Genomic DNA, 22,586 nt, shown 5'->3' on the forward strand with positions numbered 1-22,586 from the left:
TCTCTTCTCTTTTCAGATAATGTCTAGTCTTGAAGCAGCGAAATACATTAAATCCAGGAAAGGAAACAATTTATTAAACCATGGAGGATACATATATAGTAAGGAAAGAATAAGTTTTCCTAGAAATCATTGGAGGTGTGTGCAATACTACACTACCCATTGCAGTGGCAGAGCGGTTACTCTTGATAATTTAGTTGTGAAAACAACAGAACATAACCACTCTGCCTCTGCAATGGAGGTTGAAATAAGAGAAACAGTTAACGAAATGAAAGCTATTGCAAGCACCTCCAATGATTCTACAGGATCCATTTTAAGAGAGGTTGCACAGCATGTCCCCAGTCATGTTGCTAGTAACATGCCTATAATTCCTAATTTGAGAAGAATTATTCAAAGACAAAAGCAAGCAAGTAACATTCAATTATCTACACCACATTCTTTCTCTGACATCAGAATTCCACATGATCTTTCTATTTCTTTTTCTGATGAACCTTTCCTTTTGCATGACAACCAAAACCCTCAAAAACGAATTCTGATTTTTAGTACCCCACGTAACCTTGCAAAGTTAGAAAATAGTGAAATTTGGATGATGGATGGGACGTTTAAAAGTACACCCCATCCTTTCACTCAAATTTATACTATACATGCAAAAATTAACAATAATGTAATTCCCTTAGTATATAGTTTGCTACCTGATAAGACTTCTGCAACATACTCTGAACTTTTATCAGTTATTAAAAGTAAAACATCTCAAAGTCCTAGGAAAATAATAATTGATTTTGAATTGAGCATGATCAATGTGATCAATAAAACGTACACGGATACCCAAATTCAGGGATGTTTTTTCCATTTTTCCCAGGCTTTTTGGCGTAAATTACAAAAAACATCCCTAGTTGCAGAATATTCTCGTGATAGCAAACTACAATTTGAACTAAAAAAATTAACAGCACTTTGTTTTGTTCCTCCCGATAGTGTGGACGAGTACTACACTGCAATTATAGAATCTGCTTATTATACAAGTAATGAAGAGAAATTGGCTCCCATCCTAAATTATTTCGAGGACACATGGATTGGGCACCTAAGCAGATCGGGTCGCAGGAGGAAGCCACGATTCCATGTGGAGTGGTGGAACTGCTACACGAGCTGTTTAGAGGGAGAAGCAAAAACAAACAATGCCATTGAGGGATGGCATAACTCCTTCAACCACACAATTGGCAAACCTCATCCAAACTTCTACTCTTTCTTGGAAACTTTGAAGAAGGAGCAAAGTTTTCAAGAAATGAGACTAGCCCAAACACTTGCAGGTAGTCTAAACCCACGAGTAACTGTCAAAACTAAGGAAATGTCTGAGAGACTATTGGCTATATTACAACAATTTTCGTTGTGTGTGGCTATAGACTACCTGGAAAATCTTTCTAACATTCTTTCTTTCTAAAATTAGTTTTGTACTTACTTTCTTGCTTTGCTTCAAATTTAAATATCATTTAATTACAATTGGCATACAATTTTTTTCCAAAAATTTTTTCAAACTTAAAAGTCGGGTCTCCTTATTTTTTATTTTTTTTTCAAATCTTCATATTTTGCAAAACTACCAATGTGACCAAATCTACTGTTCCATAGTATTCGACCAATTTTTCTAAAACCAAACGCCAGTAGATTAATATCAGAAAATTTCATTATTAACTACCACCCTAAAAATGCACCAAAAATCCAACTACTCAAAATTTCAGAAGTCAAGCAATTATCCAAAATGCACATTGCTGCCTAAAAACCAAATTATTAACAATCTCTTTTTTCCAAAATTTACGAATACGCCATTTTTTTTTTCCTAACAAATGAAGATATAAATCATTATTATTGGTTTTGAAGTTATGAAATTAACTTTGTGAGCAGTAACTTAAATTAATTTTACAGTTACTTACATTTTTGTAATGAACCAATACATTTGCGCGACCCGACATAGGCATACATTAATGACATAAATGTGGACATGATTTAAAACATTTTCAACATCAATTAGTTATTCCGCAACCTCTCCTTATTCTTTTCTTACTATATATGTATCTTTATTAAAGGTTTAATCTATAAATAAAAGTGAAAATGTTTCCTACCTGGACGCAGATCAGCTTCCTGCTGCTTCCTCCTCCGGTGCTCTTCAAAATGGCGCCTTACGTCTACGTTCACGTCATGACGTCATCGCGCGCATCAATGTTTAAAATTTACTATTTTATTTACTTTATCTGTAAATAAATGTTTCTAATTGTAAATAAATTATGTATATGTTTTCTAAAAAATGTACATTATGTTTAAAAAATCAATAAAACTTAATAGTAAGTTTGTTCCAATAAAGAAATATTTAATAAACCTTATTTGTTTACTGTTCTTATTTTTTAAAATTGTAATTTAAACATGTGAAATGTTATTTTTTATTCGTAAATTTACTAAGTGTGTTCCTTACCTCGACTCTATTTTCTTTTTCCTGCCAAACTTGCTCTTTCTTCTCTTTCTGCTCCTTCTTTTCTTGTACCGCGGGTTGTATATTCTGAAGCTGCCAAAATAAATGAAGGACAAATAAGCTCATAGACTTCAATGCAAAAGCGTGGGAATTTTTTTTAAAGTAAGTTCTATTTTCTTTGCTCTATTTTCTTTTGGTATAATTTCATGTTAAATACATTTCTAATTACTCTATTAATAATTTAAATATTGTTTTTTATTGTTTAATTTTTTTTTTAACATTTCTCATATTTTATATTAAAATACTCCAAAAGTACTCTTACTTTTTTTTACAAATTTTATTTCATTCATTACATTTTAAATAAGAAGGTTAAAAATACTCAAGTATTAATCTTTCATAATACTAATATTTTAATAAATTTTTAATTTTTTTTATTTATAAAAAATACTCTAGTATTAATATTTTATAATACTTCTCATATTTAACATTTTTACATATTTTTCAAATAATTTATACACAATATATAATCTTTCATATTTTTAAAAATATAATCCTTAAAATAATTAATAAAATTGTACTTAATTATTTTTTAATACTTCTCATATTTATTATTTTTACATATTTATTAAATAATTTTTACACAATATTTAATCTTTCATATTTTTTAAAATATAGTATTTTATATAAATAATAAAATATTACTTAATTATTTTTTATATACTCCAACAGGACTTTCTTTTTTTAAATCTTTTATATTATTTATTACATGTTTTTATAAGAAAGAAAAAAATACTCAAGTATTAATTTCTCATAATACAAATCATTTATTATAAAATTTATATTTATTTATTTTAACTTAAAAAATACTCTTTGATATTTGATTAATACTCAAGTATTAATCGTTTATTAAACTACTCACATTTTTTAATTTTTCTAAATTATTAAATAATTTATACTCAATAATTACTCTTTCATTTTTATCAAATACAGTATTTTATATAAATAATAAAATATTAATTACATTTTTTCCCAAAAACATTTTTCTTAAAAATAAACAACAAAAAAAATGCGTTGTAATGGTATATGCGTTGTAAAAGTACTTACCATATAACAGCATGCGTTGTAAATGCATGCGTTGTAAAAGCTTTTGCGTTGTAAAAAATGCGTTGTAATAGCATTGCGTTGTAAAAGTTGCGTTGTAAAGGTTGTTTCCCCTTTTGAATGCATGGGTGTGAGTGTGCATGTAGATGGTGTAAGTGAGAGTATGTGAGTGTGGCCCGGCCACCACTGCTTAAGATTAAGACAAAACTTAAATCCTGGGTCTACAGTCCACAACTAGAACATTTTCTCCATATACACCCCTTTCAAGCCAAGCATCTATTGCATGAGGAGACTCTATGAGAATTACTTTTGTGCTTAATAAATATCTTTTTGATACTAATAGTTAAGTAAGTGAGTGGTTACATGAGTGAGTTAGTTGAGCATGTTGGTGGGTGGATGAAAGGATGAGTGAGTGAGAAAAATAATAGATTTATAGATAGATGGGTGAGTGGGTAGATGAATGGAGAATAAGTTGCTAAATGTGATTGAATGGAGTGCTTGGTCAGATCATTACATGAGTTGATAAGTTGATGGATGTGCAAGTTTGCATATCAGTGAATGGATGGATGGATAGCAAATCTACACAGGGTCTACTTTTTGGCAATGTACGTGCGAATAAAGTCAATAAAGACATGCGTAGCGATGCTCATTACTTAGTGTCCCTACAAAGTATGTGTAGAAAGTAGTGGAAGTAAACAAATTACAACTGAAGATTTAATATTTCTTCAGATTATGCCTCCTGTTAAAATCCTGTTAAAAAGAGATAATCAGGAGGCTCACTGACTATGCACCACTAGGAGAATGTGATTAGTCAGTGCACCCCCACCTAGGTCAGGCCCTGCAAGGGACGAAAGGGATCCCTTGGATCCATAGACACATTCTTGCACTGCACCCACCTGCAGAGAACTCATTGTCCCCTTTTCAAAAGCAAGAAAGGTGTTCTTCTTTGAAAACTTTATAATAATCAGTGTGTTAAAACTGCTGGAATGTTACTAAAAGAAACAAAAAAAGAGGCTGTGTTAAATAGGGTGGCACCAAAGACCTAAAAATGTAATTGCACTCTAGAGAGTTAAACTAAGCAGGTTGCATTCATGTGAATGATCAGGCTCTGTGAATGGCAGTCACTGACAATGCACTATATTTAAGGAATAATTACTGCTATTCTGGCAAAGAGAAAAGAAGCCCTACCCTCAATAGCACGCAATACGTATCATTTTAATAATACTGCTGTTCATACTAACTACGAAAGCATTGACTGTCTGGATACTTGGATTGGACCAGTGTTTAACTCAAGGAAGTAAATGATCTATTCCAAGGGAAGTGAACTCAGCCTATATTCAAGAATATATATGTCCTGTTTGCACCCAGAGACAAAGCACCATTATGCGCTCCATTGACATAGACCTCAAATGAACAGTATCCAGTGCTCGCACTCCCCAAATCGTTCCCCCTATCATTACCATACATTGTAAAGCACCGCTTCAACAAAAAATAAAAAGACATGGCAGCATGCAAACATTTCCCCAGATAACCATGAGAACATAATGGACACATCAGAACACAAGTGGACCTAATATTCTCTCATCTTTTGGAAACATTTGTGGTTTGCAGCTACAGTCATGGTCAGACCACTGTCTCACTTCTTTTCACAGCTCAGACCTGCTACCCCACACCATTGTAGTATCAGCCGGCTACTTCAGGCAGCAAGATAAAAATATATGTGCCAAGGAATTTAAGGTCACCTAAAAGACAATCAAGATTACATTTGTAAATGCTTCTGAAGTTGAAGCACTACTGGAAAATCTTTAACACAATATTTCATCTATAGTTGACATGGTTGCCCCACTCAAAATCAGAAAATTAATGTGCATATAAAACAAGGACAGTGACGAGCTGATAGAAACCTAGGAGGAGCTTCCATAAAAACATAACGAGAACAAAAAAGGCCTAATTTATCGAAAGCATCAATGAAACTCCACGTCAAGAAAAAGATTCAGCAGGAGATGTCCAGTCCTGAGGCCATAAAACATGCATCATTAGGGACCCAACACTTTTGGTGTCCAAAGTAGTCAAAATCTGGGACTGCATTTCAGTATCTCGACCACTTACTTCAGTTACTCCACTTTATATTCAAGACCATTTCACTACTTTTCAATTGATGAGCATTATGGTGGTCCAATATGGCTTAAAAAACAAAGCCAATATAACCTGCTTCGGGAACTGCTTGCAAGAAACTGTTGCATTCTTCAATGCAATTGAAACGCAGGTTCTTGAGCAATGGCTCATTTTATTTTGAAATCGTATCTGACCCTTTGAAACACTGTATCATAGTCATCATCCAACTTAAAACTTCAAAATCCCCTACTTGAGCAAGACCTTCAAAAAAGAAGCCACAAGACTACTCAAATAATGCATGTAACTTAAGTGCATCTTGTACAACATGAATCCTTCTCCAGGGCTGTGAGGAGCACTGAAACCTTCCTGGCGTATATCTACTAGGACCTCTTGCCCTCCTTGAATGATAACAAGAACTCATTTGTGAAATTCCTCAAACTCTCGGAAGCTTATGTAACTTTTTACCAATGCATCTTGCTGAGAAAGATTCAAGGAATGAGCTAGTTTTTCTGAATTTGCCCTAGAACTGAACTGTTCATTGCTCGCCAACCACTATCAAAGGGTCCTTACCGCGAAACTGAAATCATCAACATCATATGCGGGGTTTTGTGAATAGTTCTGTATGTTCAATATTTATCATATCATTGTCAACATCTACATTGACTAGAATAGTAGAAAAGTATTAGGTAAAACTTGAAATGTACGCTAGTGGTACCAAAAACTACTTCCTCTGGAAAGTATGTAGATGAATATAGATAGCAAAACCACATGCCTGGCTCATGTGTTCCATGAATAGAGGAAAACTTCCATATACTCTATAGATCCAAGATTGGTGTTCCTGTCTTTGGTGAAAGAGAAACCACTACTTGACCCTACAAGTGGCTCCCAGCCTTTGAATGCCATCAACCACCTTTTGAATGCAATCAACCACCTAGCTTAAACCAAGAAACCTGGGTTTTATATTTGATATGGAGCTCTCCTTTGTGCACCATATCAACGCAGTAATAAAAGACATCAAGATTTAGCTGTGCCCTGAAGTATGGCCATGCTCCTTTGAATCAACCATTGGGTGGAGTTGAAGGTAGGCATGGTGGTGATTTGGGGCTACTTTCTATGTAGATTCATATGCTGGTGGCTAAAGAGTTGCATCTCTTTAAGAGCCACCACACCATGTTGTTGCATCTTCTCTCCTATTTCTGTTAGTACTGCAGCCCTATGCTGCATTGCCTTGTTCTCATGTTCCATTCCAGGCATCACCTTGTAGAATGTTGGGTTGTGTCCTTGGTTGCCTCGTTGTTGTGTTCTCTGATTCAAATGGTTTGAGAGCGGTTTGGAGTTGGTCATGTAACCCTCCTGCTCTCTTGTCTGATGTGTAGCTTTCCTGTAATAAATCTTGAATTAACTTCATCAGCGCCTACCGGCTCAATCACTACAATTTGTGGCGACGATCCTGAGCTAAACAGCCTCACACTGGACCACGCGTGCTTGCCTTCCTATTGTGGACTGGTTTCATTACAACGCGATAAGACTTTTCTTATTATTTATAAACTACAGGATTCCCTGTCAGCCCACCTCTCCTCTACCTGCACCAGCGCGCTCAGCACAATCCTCAGACTCTGGTTTACACTCAAGCCTGCCTGTGCTATCATCCTAATTTGTTTAAACTCACCGGAGCCTTGTTTCTGCTCGCTGCGTTACCTCCTGTTCCTGCTCAACTGTTTTGGTACGAGTGTCTTGTACCCGGACAGCATTTCGCGAACATTCGTGCAGCAGTAGGCCTCATTTGCCTGTCCTGCCTGACTCCACGTCAAGCGGCAAGCGGCAAGCCTCAACACGTCAGAACCCTTCCATCTCATACCGCAGTAGGCCTCAATTTGCCTGTCCTGCCTGACTGCGCACGCACCACTTTAAACGGCAAGCTTCAACACGTCACGACGCCTCCGTCACTACATGTCACAAGGCTTCTCTGTGCCTAGCAACCACACGGTGTATACAACGCAGGTCTCAACCTGCCTCACCTGCCTGCTTGTGTGCACAATTTGTCTCAACGTCACCTAGCAACCTTACAAGCGGTTGTCTAGCAACGTACAAGCGAAATTTTATGTGGGCTTATTTCAGCTGTGGATCTCACGACGGTGAGTCACACACCCTTCTTGGCATTGGCACATCTACAATCACAAGCGCATACTACATACAGCTAATCATGACGATTAGCTGATCACAACGATCAGCACGTCTGTCATTTACTGTCATATACACTTGTGCTCACTTCACTTGTGGATCACACGACGGTGATTCACACATCCATTTAGCATTGGCTCGTCTGTTATCAGACGCTTTTATTCATTTCTGCTGTGGATTACACGACGGTGATTCACACACTTTTGCTCACTTTTACACGCTTTATTCAGAGTGGAAATACTTATTTTTCACCTTATTTGCACACCCTGCCTAGGTCATCGTGCTTGGTGCAAATTTTTCTTCTCTGTTCTGTATTCTATTCTTTTCTTACAAGCATTCAACACATTTTTCTATATTTTTTTCTCTGCGCTCGATTTTTTTTCCATTTTACTCCTTTTCAAACCGTTTTTCCTCTTTACTTAAGTATGCAGTCTGTAACTCCTCCTCCTTCTTTTCTTGAATCCCCAGGAGAACCTCCTGTTAGATGGGAGATTTGGTTTGATGCTTTTCAAACATACCTTGGAGCCATCGGTGCTTCAAGGTTTAGCAGTGAACGCAAGAAATGTCTCCTTCTTCATTCACTGGGTTTTGAAGGCCGTTCAATCTTCAAGCATCTTCCTGAAATCACTCCTCTTCCAAGTGATGACGTCGATGATTTTCAAGACACAATATCCAAACTCAAAATAAGGTTCGATAAGCAACCTAGTCTGATGGTTCTCCGTCACAAATTTTTTAAAAGACATCAGTCTGTAAATGAGGACGTAGATTCCTATATCTCCAGCTTATGCAGACTTGTTGCTGTTTGTCAGTTTGATACCTTCACCGACCAATTGATCCGCGATCAATTTGTGTGCCACTGTAGGGACAAACAGATTCGCCAAAAGCTTCTTTCGCTTGCTAAGCCTTTTCTTGAGGAAACAATTAAAATAGCCATTAGTATTGAAACATCTCAAGTGCCATTAAAAGAACTGCAAGAAAAACCAACTGATCCTGTTAATGCCATCGTCAGTGACACCAAGGAGAAACAAAGTGACTCCAAGCATGCTTCCCTTAGAAATAACACACTTAAGAGCTGAAACACTGGGAGAAGCGTACCTGAGCTTCACAACACCAAACAGATGTGTTATCGCTGTGGCAATCCTCCTCATATAAAGGGAGCAAAGTGTCCTGGAGCTAATGTAGTTTGTAGCTATTGTAAAAAAATAGGGCATTTTGCAAAGGTTTGCCTCAAGAAAAAGTATAATCAAAAGAGGACTGTTGCATGTGCTCTAGAACTTGATCAAGAATCTGATTCTGAGGTAATTTCTGTTATCACTGATTCAGGCGAATCTGTTTCTAATGTTAATGAGTCATGTGAATGTGTTGATCCTATTGTTGAGATTAGTATTGAAGGAAAACCACTTAATTTACTTGTTGATTCTGGTGTCAGGATCACTATGTTAACAAACCAAACAAATTGTTTTGCGAAACATGGGGTAACAGACCACTACAACCTCCAGACAGATCGCCAGTCTCATATGAAGGATGAAAAATCGACCTTCCTTTTTTTGAAGATGTGCTTGACTTCAAAGATAGGAAAATTAGTGGGAAAAGGTATGTTGCTGTAAAAGGTTTGAGCATCCTGGGGTGGTATCACTAAGGATTATTCGGGATGATCCTCAAACCCGGTACATCTGAACAAGTCCTGGTAGTCTCTGAGGATCAGCATCTTTACAAATGGAAGGAACGTTTTCCAACCATTCTTGGAGGTGGTCTGGGAACTGTACGAGGTTTCAAACACAAAATTGTTGTTAAAGAGGGGGCCCATCCTATCAAACATCAATTGAGGCGTGTACCTTTCAGTGTGTGGGACGACCTTGAGAGAGAGCTCAAGTCTCTATGTGAACAAGGGATCATCGAACCTACAGAGTCGTCACTCTGGTTGTCACCCTTGGTCATTGTGCGCAAGAAATGTGGCAAATTGAACGTCTGCGTGGACTTGAGGTCTCTCAACAAGGAGATCTGGGTCGACTCCCATCCGCTGCCGAAAATTTGTGATTTGCTTGCTAGTGTAAGAGGGTCTCGTTTTTTTTCAAAGCTGGACCTCACCAGCGCTTATCATCAGATTGAGTTGGACCCTTCATCATGTCCTCTTACAGCATTCATGTCTCCTTTAGGGACATTTCAGTACAAACGAATGCCCTTTGCGCTCACCTCCGCGGCGTCCGTTTTTCAATGGGTCATGCAAAATATGTTGGGTGGGATTGATGGGGTACTTGTCTTTCAAGACGATGTGTTAATCCACTCCAAAGATATCCCAACTCATAATTCATTACTCAAGAAGGTCCTTGATATTTTTAAGAATCATGGGGCCTGATTCACCAAACTAAGTGAAGACAAAATCCTAAACTTACCTCCATTTTGGTATTCACAGAAGGCACTTACTCATTTTGGTATTCACAGAAGACACTTACTCACTTCGGTATTCACAGAAGTTAGGAGTCCTAACTTTAGGACTCCTAAATTGAGAAAAATCCTAATTTTATGGCTTTCGGTAGTCACAGAAGGCATTTAGGAGTCCTAAAGTTAGGAGTCCTAACTTTACTACTACTAAATTGAGAAAAATCCTAATTTTAAGACTTTCGGTATTCACAGAAGGCATTTATTTAACGAAAGAGGAAGGTGCACCAGTAAGAAGTCCAAACATGATAGGAAGTCCTTAAAGTTCCTTTAATTCTTGTGTGTATTTTTTCATAAAAACAGACATCAGCCAACGCGTTTCGTTCTAAGAGGCAAGAACTTCTTCAGGGCTGAAACAAGTAACAAACAAATATACAGACATAACTACATGTATATGTAACATATATAATCATCCTAAAGATTACAATAAACAATAAACACATAGGACCATACTCAAAGACTTTGATATATACAAATATAAATTACGATACATATATATATACGAAGACACATCAGACAATTTTAATATAAAAACATGATAATACATTCAAATACAAAAAATGATATAGGATCTAATAGAAGACATTAATTCGAATAGAATACAGTGTAAATACTAATAAACCATTTTGAATACTGGCATATTCATAAATTACATGAGCATATATAGTAGTATCAAGATCAATAGTCTATATTGATATGAAGTATCTCAAATACGCCCCAAAATTAATATCAAAAAGTAAAGGAGTCTCACCTCTACTTTGACGATGTAGGGTACATACAATTGTCAGTGTGACTCCACACGGTATATGAATCAGATATAAACACACGATCAAGTAGAGAATTCCACGATGTGAATTCAAGCAAATAATAAAGATGGCTTTCACAGCACTATCATTTATGAAACAAAAGAGAAGAAAAAAACAAAAAATGAAAATAAACAAAAACAATAAAATTTGCTTAAATATATTTATCAATATTGTTTTTAGTAAATATCAAAACGCAATGAGCGACAAGGTTTGCATAATTTATGCCAGAACGCAAAGAGCGACAAAGTTTGCATAATACATTCCACAATCACATCGATATTAAAAGTATCCAATAATATTAAACATCTACAGTACGTACCAAGCGAAAAAATAAGATAATCTCTCACCTAAAATATTTGGATGTTCATTGGAAGAATATAAATTAGACCATCGACATGAGTTACGAGTATATCCTTCTAGTCAGAAAGCCAAGTGGCATTTATAATTGACGAGTACGTATACGTTCCGACTCGCTAGAATATAGGCAGAGCGAAAGGAAAAGAGAGGGAAAAACGCAAATAAGCGGAGATGTAACAACAACCAAAACACAGAAGAATAATAATAATAATAAACAAATAACGCTAAGCGTAAAAGTTTAAGCGTCCAAAACACCAATGGTCTCCAATTGCAATAATCCTCAAGATGCATGATCATGAGTTGTCTCCAAGACATTAATAGAGCAATTTGTCAGAAACACACACATAACTTAAAATCTCCCCTTCATCGCGACCCGTATTAGTATATTGTCAGATGGTAATTAACTCAGAATTACGGGAAAAATAAGTCCCACACAGTTGCCAACACCTAGTCAAAAGAACACAAGTAATTGCGCAAAACCGTATGACAGGTCAAAACAGCTTACCTTTTCCAAATACGAAAAGCGGAAAGTGAGTAACGGGGGCAAACAGCACACCGGTATTTTCAAAACTAACCGCGAAGCAGCAATATAAATGAATCACCGGATGTGAGGTGACACATCCCCGTATGTCGGGAGAAAAGTAAGTAAACAAAGACGCCATATTTGAATGGCGTATAAAGCGAACATTGATGCATATACAGCATCAAAAGACCCCAGTTGTATTGTAATTGAAGCTTAGAGAAACAATATTCAAGAAATGTATGTAATTATAAATGAAGAATACCACGTCCCCGCCCGTATCAAAGAAAGGCATATAAATATAGAGAAAAATACCACGTCCCATAAGTGTCCAAAAAACAAATAGATGTACATAACCAATTGAAAACAAGACGCGAAGCCGCAATATAAATGAATCACCGGATATGAGGTGACACATCCCCGTATATCGGGAAAACAAAGGTAAACAAAAACGCCATATTTGAATGGCGTATAAAACAGACATAGATGCATATACAGCATCAGAAGACCCCAGTTGTATTGTAATTGAAGCTTAGAGAAACAATATAAGAGAGATGCATGCAGTTATAGATGAAGAATACCACGTCCCCACCCATATTAAAGAGATGCATATAATTATAGACAAAAATACCACATCCCATATGTGTCCAAAAATCAAATAAATGTACATAACTAATTGAATACAGGTAATTCGAAGGCCAAAAAAAGGTTTCAAAAATCGCGTCCGATCAATGTACAATTGAAAGTATAAGTGATCATATTGCGTATGAATGATATCAACATACGTCCATGGGAAAAAGGATAAATATAATACTGAATATTAAGGCCAATGTATAGCCACAGAAAAAAGAAATAGACAAAAAAGAAAAAGAAAAATAAAGAAAAGTGCCCCATATCAATAAAGGAGTATTGCACTACGGACATACGTAGAAAGTCAAGTGAAAGAATATGTGAGGAACAAGCGAGAAAGGTATGAACTGATCCCAGATCATACATAAAGAAGCAAGTAAGAGTAGTATTAGTAACAGTATATCAACCGAAATGTAAAACAATGGCTCAGCTCAAATGGGAAACTGTACAATTAAACGTTATAAAAAATAATGCATCTCAGTATCAGAATTATGTCCCAAGGTAACGGCTCGTAGACGACAAATCCATTTAGATTCACACTGTCTCAGTATCAATTCTCTATTTGATCCTCTTTTGCCCACAGGAATATGTTCAATTCCATGGAACCAAAAAGAGGGGCAGTCAGTATGTTTAATCCTGTAATGCTCAGTAATAGGATATCTTGTATCATTATTCAATAGGGCTCTCCTATGTTCTTGTATACGTATTTTTAAGGGGCGAATGGTACTACCCACGTAAATGATGTCACAGTCACATCCAAGGATATATACAACATGGGTAGTATTACAATTAATAAATTGGTTAATGTTAAATGTACATATACAGATGTAAGAAAAAGTTTTATTTTTATTTTTACCCATGGGACAAACATTACAGCTACCACAGACAAAAAAACCTTTAGGTTTTTTGGGGAGCCAAGTACCACCTGTATGTGGAGTGGTAATATAACTGGGACACAGCTCATTTCTCAGTGAGACACCTTTTTTGTATGTAACAGTAGGCGTAGTGGAAATACAGTCTTTGAGTCCAACAATGGAAGTCAAAAGATACCAATTCTTCCTTAAAGCTCTAAATATACTATCACTATGTGTAGTATATTGAGTAATAAATCTTGCACTGTTATTAGATTTATCACAAGTTTTGGACTTATCAAGTAATGTTGCATCCCTAGTTGAAGACAAAATTCTTTTTTCAGCATTATCTAGTATCTTATTATTGTACCCTCTGGTTTGAAATCTTTTTTTAGTTTCACTGACATTTGAGAGAAAACTACTCTCCTCACTGCAATTCCTTCTAATGCGTACAAATTCCCCGAAGGGGATGTTATTGATGACAGAACTTGCATGGGCACTAGAGGCATGTAAAACTGCATTACATGCAGTCTCCTTTCTGTGGAGTTTGCTTTGAATCTTATCATTTTCAACATAAAAGTTGATATCGAGAAAATTGATACTGCTATCGTGATAGGACATAGTCAGTTTTACATTGAACACATTATCGTTTAGATAAGTGAAATATTGCTCCAATTTCTCAACAGAACCGGACCAGAGACAGATGAGATCGTCTATGTACCTCCCCCAGAACACAATGTATTCGGTCCAGGGGGAGGCACATCGGGCCCAGGCATGCTCCCTCTCGTACCACCCCATGAAGAGGCAGGCGTACGAAGGAGCAAACCTGGAACCCATCGCAGCGCCCTTGATCTGTTGATACCAGCAATTATCATGCAAAAAAAAGTTGTTCATAAGTATAATGTTAACCATCTCAATGACCATTTCATTATGTTCATAGAGCTCAGCACCCTCCCGGTCCAGAAAGGAACGTATGGCCATTATACCAAATTTTTTGTCGATACACGTGTAGAGACTTTCAACATCGAATGTCACAAAAAGCAGTTCCTCAGACCATTGAAAGTCTTTGAGTTTGACAAGAATGTCTTTACTATCCTTGACATAGGATGGTAAGTCCAATACATATTTGCGTATTTTGAGATCTACAAAATGTGAGAGTTTTTCGGTGGGTGAGCCAACCCCCGAAATAATAGGTCTTCCTGGGGGGAATGACCCCCCCTTATGTATTTTTGGTAAAATGTATATACAAGGGAAAGATGGACATTCAACCCTCAAAAATCTATATTCATCATCCAATATTAGTGAAATATCCCTCCATTCAACCAGTGTAGTATTGATCATAGTGGAGAGAGCAGGTATTGGATTATTTGTAACCTTCCTGTAACATGTGTTGTCATTTAGTTGTCTATTGATTTCATCAAGATATTGCGTACGGTTCATAATGACTACGTTTCCCCCTTTGTCGGCTTCGCGTATAACGATAGTATTATCCTCTTTTAAACACTGTAAAGCCTGCCTTTCACTGAGGGAGATGTTTTGCGTTTTGCGTGGTTTGTATTTGTTAGGTGTTTCAAGTGCATAGAATTCTTCAGTCATTTTTTTATATAAGATATCTATATTTGGATCATAACCAAATGTAGGTACAAACTTGGATTTAGGGCGCAAACCGCTATCATTATGTACATCTTGGGAAACATTAAATTCATTCAACAAAAAAGACATATCACATGGAGAATCATCACAAATAGACAACAGACATTGGATATTCTTAATGTACGCAATTGTATGAGAACTTGACTCACTAGTTGTTATATTAGTGTCCTGTTCATGTGGTTTATTCGAAAAGTAATCACGAAGTTTCAGATTTCGTACAAATTTGTATAGGTCCACATGTATGTTAACAAAATCACCACATTGAGTAGGACAAAAATTCAATCCCTTACTAAGAATACGAGTCTCATCGTCATCAAGTACTTTATTGGAAAGATTAACAATTTTCAAAGTATACTCATCATCACTAGGAATACTATCAACAGATATTAATTCATGTTTCCCTTTTTGGCCTTGGTCGATGTATCCCCCTTGCCTTACCTTGGGGTTTCCTTTTGGACCTCCTCCCACCACGCCTGATCTTAGCTGTTCCTACTTTTGTTGTAGTCTGTTGGAAATGCGTAACTTCGCAAGTTCTTTTTGAAAGGGCGAGGCCCCTTCCCCTAAAGGGATTTCCTGTGCTACAGACGTTGATGCAGTACTACCTTGTGATGAGATAGATATATTACTAGTTGATCCTGTATCATCACTCTCTCCCTTGTCCTCTCTGTTCCTTTTCTTGTCCTCAAAGCCTTGTACATTATCATACTTCTTGTGAAAAGTATAAATTTTACCATCACGGTAGTCTCGGTCGTCCCTCTTGATCTTTCTAAGTTTTTTGTCTTTCAGGTATGTCTGATGGTTATCTATAACCTGTTTCAAGATGTTATAGTTTTTCTCAATTAGATCCTTCTCCCCCATATCATTAATCTGCTTTTCAATCGCCGCAATCTCCTCCTGCAATTTTTCCCCCTTTTCATTCGCATGCCTAACCAAAATTTTCATCATAGTCTGTGATGCCCCCTCCAAATTACATTCCCATTCCTGAAGTAAAGCATCACTTAGATCCTCAAATGTCGGGAAAATCAGGATGCGTAACCCTCTAGGCACTTTGCCATTTTCTATATATTGTTGGAGGGTTACGCCATCCCACCATCTGCTTAATTCCTGTTTTTTCAGGCACTCTAGTCTTATAAACAGGGTTTTAAGACTGGTCCTATGTGTAGTTTCCTGAGTAACTGTCTCCTTAGAGGTACTTGTCCCAAAGAGATTGTGTGCCATCTCTTCACGACCATCGTTAAATTTAGACATTGGTATCGATCTGTCACAAAAAGTTATATATTAGATGAGTGCAAGAACGGTCAAATAGGCACTACTTAACACAAAGCACCACCACGGCTGACCACTGGTTCAGCACCTCAATCTTAGTATATACACAAATTACAAATCCTGTGCACAATTCTTCCAAAAGTCCGCCGCAGAAGGACTCCACTGATTTACAGATGAAAAAACTTTTTTAACGAAAGAGGAAGGTGCACCAGTAAGAAGTCCAAACATGATAGGAAGTCCTTAAAGTTCCTTTAATTCTTGTGTGTATTTTTTCATAAAAACAGACATCAGCCAACGCGTTTCGTTCTAAGAGGCAAGAACTTCTTCAGGGCTGAAACAAGTAACAAACAAATATACAGACATAACTACATGTATATGTAACATATATAATCATCCTAAAGATTACAAAAAACAATAAACACATAGGACCATACTCAAAGACTTTGATATATACAAATATAAATTACGATACATATATATACGAAGACACATCAGACAATTTTAATATAAAAACATGATAATACATTCAAATACAAAAAATGATATAGGATCTAATAGAAGACATTAATTCGAATAGAATACAGTGTAAATACTAATAAACCATTTTGAATACTGGTATATTCATAAATTACATGAGCATATATAGTATTCACAGAAGGCATTTAGGAGTCCTAAAGTTAGGAGTCCTAACTATAGTACTACTAAACTGAGAAACATCCTAATTATAAGGCTTTCAGTATTCACAGAAGGCATTTAGGAATCCTAAAGTTAGGACTCCTAACTTCTGTGAATACCGAAATGAGTAAGTGCCTTCTGTGAATACCAAAATGGTAGAAAGTTTAGGATTTTGTCTTAAGTTAGTTCTGTGAATCGGGCCCAAGGTGTGGTTGTGAAGTCCGAAAAATACAAGTTTCTCAGCGATGAAATCGAAAATCTAGGCCATCTCATTTCTTGTGAGGGAATTGGACCCAGGCAAGGGCTGTTGGATCTACGTGATGCACAGCTAAAGACGCTAAGGTCTCAATGGCTTTTACAAAATTCTTTTAGAAAAACTCAATTTTACAATGCATACAAACAAACTGAACCACAATTTCAGTGAAAATTAAAGAAAAGGCTTATATTTTTGATTAATGCAAATGACATTACTCAAACATAATTGCATCCTCATGGGTTGATAAAATAATGCCATACGAAACTCATTGTCTCAATGATACTAGAAAATGAAATCCACATTTCAACATAAATTCCATTTGAAAAAAAAGTCCCAATGCATTTTGGGTTCTTATTAACCCTTCTTCAGGGTTTTTTGACATCATCGAAAGGAAGCTGATTCTGAGAGAGTCCACCGTTCAGAACTACAACGAAAATGAGAATCGCTCATGAGAGTTTCTATGTAGTACAATTGAAATATCTGAATTAGGATTTGCACTCAAAGTACAGGATTATTCCACTTAACCCCGTGCGTCAACGAAATTTTGTGAAAATGTGCTAAGTGCCACTGAAATTGAGTCATGCATGACCTAAATATCTAGCGAGAAAAACGAAAAAAGCGGTGCTGAGATTACAGGATCCCTTGTGCGTGTTGTCGTGCTTATCCAACGGAAATAGAGTGCTAAAAAATCGGCGTATGTGGGATCTGCGTATTAAGACGTCTAAGCACGAAACGCCTAGACGAAGTTTGTGCAAGTGCATCTGGTATACAGAAAACATATAAAGAGATCCTACACACGAAAACAAATCAGTGCAAGACTAAACAAACTAACATAGTCATGTGTCTCCTATGCTTACCCGACTGTAACAAATTACTGGTAGCCGGGTTTCTCTGAAAAAACAGAGCAATAGGTGCCATTGAAATGCAACCAGGGTTATGTAACAAAAACTTCACAGTACCCCGAGCCCGACACCAAAGAAAAAGAGACCGGACTCGCGTGGTTCCGATATTAAGGCTTACCGAAAACTCTAAGGTTGAAATGTCTGTGCCGGTAAACGGAGGGGCTAGAAAATAAATGAGGTTGTCACTACATCTGCCTTGTGGATCATGACATTCAGCATAAACTAATAGCAGGATGTTGTCTGCGAGCTCACCTCTGGTATTAAAAGGGTATGCTGCCTTTCCTGCTCTTGGTTGCCGCCGTCTGTGTGCGTGTGAACGTGTGCGTATGCACTACGTGTTTTAAAGGGGCGGAAGTAAACGTTCAAATGAGAGCGCTCGCGAAACTCTATTGAAAATCTAACTATGGAATAATGGAATAAATAACGGTCGCAATAAAGCGTGTCTGCTGGTAAAATCACTACGTGAATGGTGCTGTTGATCTACATATTCGCGTGATGGTGACTCGTTAAGATTCTGTCAATGATAATACAAGTGATGTATGCTGAGTCTTGTCCTGAATGAGATACAAGCGATAAACCATTGAAAAGGAGTGTTAATAAGTGCCTATTCGTATCATGAGAGTGAGCTAATTTAGTAAGGGAAACGGAAAAGTAGAAACAAAAATAAAAAAAGAGGAAAAAAGATGAGTGCAAATCCTGTACAAATAGATGTGCTCTGAAAAGCATTAACAAAATGCTAATATGCATATGCAGTGAAGTTGATAAACATGTTCATTAGAACAAATTGATGCAACTCCAGGAATAGATCGACACACAGCCCTAGCCTGCAGAGAGACCTTTTGGATCAAATATCTAGGTACGGTGATCCCCGGGGGGGCTTAATGATCATTACGAACTTTTATGTTTCTTATAATTCAATTCTTTGAACTCATGTAATGAACATGCTTATCAACTTCACTGCATATGCGTATTAGCATTTTGTTAATACTTTTCAGAGCACATCTATTTGTACAGGATTTGCACTCATCTTTTTTCCTCTTTTTTTATTTTTGTTTCTCCTTTTCCGTTTCTCTTACTAAATTAGCTCACTCTCATGATACGAATAGGCACTTATTAACACTCCTTTTCAATGGTTTATCGCTTGTATCTCATTCAGCACAAGACTCAGCATACATCACTTGTATTATCATTGACAGAATCTTAAAGAGTCACCATCACACGAATATGTAGATCAACAGCACCATTCACGTAGCGATTTTACCAGCAGACACGCTTTATTACGACCGTTATTTATTCCATTGTTCCATAATTAGATTTTGAATAAAGTTTCGCAAGTGATCTCATTTGAACGTTTACTTCCGCCCCTTTAAAAAATGTAGTGCATACGCACACGTTCACACGCACGCAGATGGCGACAACCAAAAGCAGGAAAGGCAGCATACCATTTTAATACCAGAGGTGAGCTCGCAGACAACATCCTGCTATTAGTTTATGCTGAATGTCATGATCCACAAGGCAGATGTAGTGACCAGTAGCGGTTTGTTGAGGGAGTTTGGTGGGGCATTGAGGCGGGGCGGGGGAGGGGCAGGGTGGGGAAATGTAAACACCGGAATATGAATGAACGGAGGTAAGTACACATTTAAATTAATAAAATGAATTTCGTTGCGCGCGGAATTCGTTTTATTAATTTAAATGTGTACTTACCTCCGTTCATCCATATTCGGGTGTTTACATTTTCCCGCCCCGCCTCACTGCCCCACCGAACTCCTTCCACGAGCCGCTACTGGTAGTGATGACCTTATTTATTTTCCAGCCCCTCCGTTTACCGGCACAGACATTTCAATCTTAGAGTTTTCGGTAAGCCTTAATATCGGAACCACGCGAGTCTGGTCTCTTTTTCTTTGGTATCGGGCTCGGAGTACTGTGAAGTTTTTGTTACATAACTCTGGTTGCATTTCAACGGCACCTATTGCTCTGTTTTTTCAGAGGAACCCGGCTACCAGTAATTTGTTACAGTCGGGTAAGCATAGGAGACACGTGACTATGTTAGTTTGTTTAGTCTTGCACTGATTGGTTTTCGTGTGTAGGATCTCTTTATATGCTTTTTGTATACCAGATGCACTTGCACTAACTTTGTCTAGGCGTTTTATGTCTAGACGTCTTAATGCGCAGATCCTACATACACCGATTTTTTAGCACTTTATTTCTGTCGGATAAGCACGACAACACGCACAAGGGATCCTGTAATCTCAGCACCGCTTGTTTCGTTTTTCTCGTTAGATATTTAGGTCATGCATGACTCAATTTCAGTGACACTGAGCACATTTTCACGTAATTTCGTTGATGCAGGGGGTTAAGTGGAATAATCCTGTACTTTGAGTGCTAATCTTAATTCAGATATTTCAATTGTACTACATAGGAACTCTCATGAGTGATTCTCATTTTCGTTGTAGTTCTGAACGGTGGACTCCCTCAGAATCAGCTTCTTTTCGATGATGTCAAAAAACCCTGAAGAAGGGTTAATAAGAACCCGAAATGCATTGGGACTTTTTTTTAAATGGAATTTATGTTGAAATGTGGATTTCATTTTCTTGTATCATTGAGACAATGAGTTTCATATGGCATTATTTTATCAACCCATGAGGATGCAATAATGTTTGAGTAATGTCATTTGCATTAATCAAAAATATAAGCCTTTTCTTTAATTTTCACTGAAATTGTGGTTCAGTTTGTTTGTATGCATTGTTAAATTGAGTTTTTCTAAAAGAATTTTGTAAAACCCATTGAGACCTTAGCATCTTTAGCTGTGCATCACGTAGGTTTGGGTTACCCCAAACCTTGAGTTTTTTTCATTACCAAATAGGGGTCAGGTCTAAAACCCCATAACGCGATGGCACGCCAACAAGGAGACACACGATCCATTGATATCGCACTAATAGCATAATAAAACTCTAACACAGGAGTGCAGGCCCACCCATATGAGGGCTGTTGGATGCCATCACCCAAGCTCCCGCTCCATCGGATAAGGCTGGAGTCAAGTCCTTACTTGGACTCCTGGAGTACTATTCAAAGTTTGTTCCAAATTATGCCACTCTTCTAAGACCTATTAGTGCCCTTCTTAGTAAAGGAGTTGTGTTTGATGGTCTAAGGAGAGTGAGACTGCTTTGCGGTGTGTCAAAGGCTCTTTTATTAATATAAGAGCGCTTAAGCCTTTTGACCCAGATTCATCCTCCTGCATAACTGTGGATGCAAGTCAAGTGGGGTTAGGTGCCATGTTGACACAGAGTGCTAATAATGCAGAAAACGCTGTCTCTTTTGCCTCCAGGGTTCTGAGGAATGGGGAGCTTCAGTACTCGGTCATCGAGAAGGAACTTTTGTCGTGTTTGTGGGCCATCGAAAGTTCCATCCCTATATCTGGGAAAAATGTTTTTTGTTGAGGACCGACCACAAGCTCCTCATTAACATACTTGGAGCTGGCGCTGGTAAATGTTGTTCCCCGAGAATCCTCCGCATGGCATCTCGTATGCAGTACCAGTTCGATGTCGTACATGTCTCTGGGGATAGAAATCTCAGAGAGGACTATTTGTCTCGCTTTCCCATAAATGATAATCAAGAGGAGTCTATTCTTGCTGATGTGGGGGAAGAAGACTCTGATGATTGTCTTGTGGCTTCTCTTGATTTCTCTGAGCATGGTCTTGGCACTGAAGACTGTTGGTTGAAGGCTCTTGCTGATGATGATCTTTTGCAGCATGTGTGTGAGTTTGTCAGGTCAGGATGGCCCAGAGAGCGCGTTCTCCCTCAATGTCTACAACCTTTCTGGGAAGTGGAATTCGAGATTTCCTTGGAAAGTGGTGTTTTATTGCGTGATGACAAACGTATTCTCCCACTGAGTCTCAGAAAAGATATTATTACTAAAGCACATGATGGGCATTTGGGGTCCATGCTCACTAAGCGTTGTGACCATGATTGTTTCTGGTGGCCCTCCATGGACGGTGATATTAATGAGTTTGCTGAAGTGTGTTCTATTTGTCAATCGGCTGACAAAGGGTGGAAGGTTGTTACACCACCTCTTGTTCCGATTGAATGCCCCTCTGAACCCTGGTCCAAGGTGGGGTTAGATATCATGGGTCCTCTAGAAATGTTGCCTGGTGGGTGTCGTTTTATCTTGGTGCTTGTTGACTATGCTTCAAAATGGCCTGAAGTAAAACTGTTTAAAGAAGTCTCTACTGCCAACGTTAATCTTTTCCTCAAGGAAGTTTTTATGAGAAAGGGGTTCCCTGATACCATGGTGACGGATAATGGTATCCAATTTACCAGTGCCAATTTCGAATCTTTCCTGCAATCCTGCCACATTAAACATGTCAAAAGCTCTCTTTACCACC

Source organism: Triturus cristatus, chromosome 2_2, assembly GCF_964204655.1.
Source record: "Triturus cristatus chromosome 2_2, aTriCri1.1, whole genome shotgun sequence".
NCBI classification, from domain to species: Eukaryota; Metazoa; Chordata; class Amphibia; order Caudata; family Salamandridae; genus Triturus; species Triturus cristatus.